The sequence below is a fragment of the Thunnus thynnus genome, chromosome 1 (assembly GCF_963924715.1).
Source record: "Thunnus thynnus chromosome 1, fThuThy2.1, whole genome shotgun sequence".
In the NCBI taxonomy this organism is placed as follows: Eukaryota; Metazoa; Chordata; class Actinopteri; order Scombriformes; family Scombridae; genus Thunnus; species Thunnus thynnus.
In genome coordinates, this window is record NC_089517.1 from 5,518,006 (window position 1) to 5,521,096 (window position 3,091).

Below are 3,091 nucleotides of genomic sequence, written 5' to 3' on the forward strand. Positions count from 1 at the left end.
TTGAAGTACTGAAGTAAAAATATTTCACTTCCATTTAATGAATCTACTGTCATCCGTGTGAAGCAGCTCTGTTTGATCCAGAGGATGTGAGCATGGTATCTACATTAAAAAATGCCTTTGCATCTTTACGTGCCATGCGTGTGTATTCCTCCACACCCTGACTCTCAGCAAAACAGAGGCAGGGAAGGACTGAGCGATGTCGGACGCGTTATTATTGCACGCAACGGGACAGTGAGACAAATTGGAAAAACCCAAGAGCAGACGTATTGATTTCTAAGGTAAAGCTGTTTATGTTCCCTTTTTTTGCATTGCGGTTGAATTAATAGTAAAAAAAAAAAGAAAAAAAAGTGAAATGAGGTTGAGGACGCGTCGCAGGATGCTCCTCCAGTGTGCGTTTCGGTGTTTGTCAGCTCCAGCAGAGGTGGCTCAGATTAGACATTTTTGGGTTGTGGCTGCGCATTTCTTAATGTGGGTGTCAGCCCGACCTGCAGAAATGACGACGTAACGCTGAACTTTGCGGTGCCAGTCGGTGAGGGTTGGATACAGGAGGCTGATGCCCACCAGCATCCATCCAACCGGGGGGCTAAAAAAATGACATTTCCTATACTCTGTGAGCTGCATATCTGGCTGTTTTTAGCAGAATCAGGTGTTCATTATTGCATTGTTTCCAGCCGGCATGGCTCCACCTCAGTGTTCCCATATTGAACTGCCGGTCAGTAATGTCCCTGATGCTGCTGCTGCTGCTGCTGTCCCTGATGCTGCTGATGCTGATGCTTTCCTGTAAACCACAGCTACTGTCCAGGCTCATGGCTGCTGTCTGGAAGGATACACCTTCAGCTGACTTGGAGCAGAATAGAAAAAAAGACCAAGAGGCATCAAACACACAAACAGGCTGCACAGAGAGGATCATATGTGTGCTGAAATCATTCAGATCTGGATTTTTTGCAGAAACCTGCAGAGAAATTACAAGCTATACCCTTATAAAAATCACTCTAATAGGCCTAATGATATATGGAGTTCTAGTCTGTGTGTAATCCTCAATAGGGAATTAAAATGACCTAATGGTGCTTCATGGTATTTAATCTCTTGTGGTGTCATCTTATGATATTATTTACAGCCTCCTCACAGTAAAGCATCCTTCTAACATCCTTCTGAAATGTATGCATAAACTTTAGATCTTTATTGGTGAGTTAAAAGCATTTGTGCTCGTACTCATGGGGGGGTTTTTGACTCCTGAGGTCATCTCTGGTTTCTTTTTTAAACACAGTGTTTCTTAGTTCAAAGACAGATTTCAGTTTCATTTCAAAGACTCGCTGTGTGGCAACTTATTTTTCCCAGCAGCAGCAGCAGCAGCAGCAGCAAATCAGTCAAATGATTGGAGCTTTGTACTTTCTCCTCCAACAGTAGGCTACCTCTCTGATGTGATTTGCATAGACTGCGGTGTTACAGGAAATGTGGTGTCTCCATGGAAACTGAGGCTGTCAAATGATGACAAAGTGATGTTAATATTTGAAAGGCTGCCTGCTAATCCTCAAAACTGTGAGCAGACATCACGACTCAAAAAAAGAAAAAAAAAATCTCATTACAAAAGGCTTCTAGTCTAACGTGTTCTTGTTTGCAATTTTAATCTCTTAAAATCACCACAGCCGGGTGCTGGTAGAGACATCCAAGTTTGAACAGGGAGACCTTCACAGTGTAAGCAAATAGCTGTCAGTTTAGCTACAAACCTCCTTCAGATTTGTGAATCACTCTTTGTGTTTGTTAGTTTTTCTTCAAGCATTTCACATCAGAAATGACACAGATGCACATTCGTTACATCTCGTATCCTCATGTAGTCAGACTGTGTTCCAAGTTTCACCTTTTTCGAGATGTTTGAGATGCTTTTTTTTTTGCCTCAGTGATGATTAAAGTGTACAATAGCTTGGAAGATGCAGGAAGTGTGGAGATAATATCAGGCTTACATACACAGACAAACTCAGTGACTCTCAGCTGAGGGAAATAGTAAAAAAGTTAACCTATATATCTCATTTTGCTGGAAGCCCTTCAAGGACGCACGAAGGTCTGTGAGATCCCGCTGTGGGACGCAGTGGCCCAGATTTCTCTGTTTTATATGATTTATCATTACAGGGTGTAAAACTACATACATGTAATATCTTGAAGCTGAGGCATAGATTTAAATCAGAAATGGAAAAAAACAAAGAAACAATAGTTGAGAAAGTATAAATAGATGTAAAAAATGATTACAAGAAAAAAAATGCAATTTAGTTTATTTCAAATTACAGTAAACAGTTGGAGCCAAGAAACACAGTATATATAATGACAAGTAAAATATTGATTATCAATGAAACTAAAAAGCAAAAAAGTGACTAAATAAAACAAGAAAACCTTGTTAACTGCAGCTAAATAGCAGCTGTGTTATTGTGATACATTTGTATAATTACAAATCATATAAATATGTATAAATACAAATGTGTAGAACTATTTAAAGTCCCCCTTCACTCAAAAATATGTTTTTATTCTTGTTCCTTCAGTTTGATGTTTCAGCTTCTCTGTGCAGAATAATGTTCGTGCAGTTTGTTTTCACAATCATCTGCTGAAGGAGGAAAGTTTCTCTGAGCTCACTAAAAAAAAAATCTAATTTTTAGGGGCGGACCTACGAGCATGATTTGTGACATCACAACTAGTTTGGAGCCACTCGTGGTCCAGTATGCAACTTACACAAGTGTGGTGTAGAAACCTGAAGCCTCCAGTGCACAAACACTGAGAATGAACTTTACAGTGAAGTAGGAGACATCTTGTGTCCGGCAGGAAACTTCTGAAATGAAATATCTTTGCATATTTATGGATAATGAGGTAGAAGGAGGAGATGTCATTTTGAGGATTTTAAAGTGGTAATTATACTTTTTTATGGAAAGATAATATCAGACAAACATTATTGTTCCAAGCGGAGTATTTTTATATGTCTGGATGGGATCTTTAACAATAATGGATAAAAAAACAAATAAACTATAAATTAAAAAGTTGTCCTGAAACCATAAAACTAACCATCGGTCTGGCGTGACGTCACAGCTGCCGGACCAATGAAATCGCT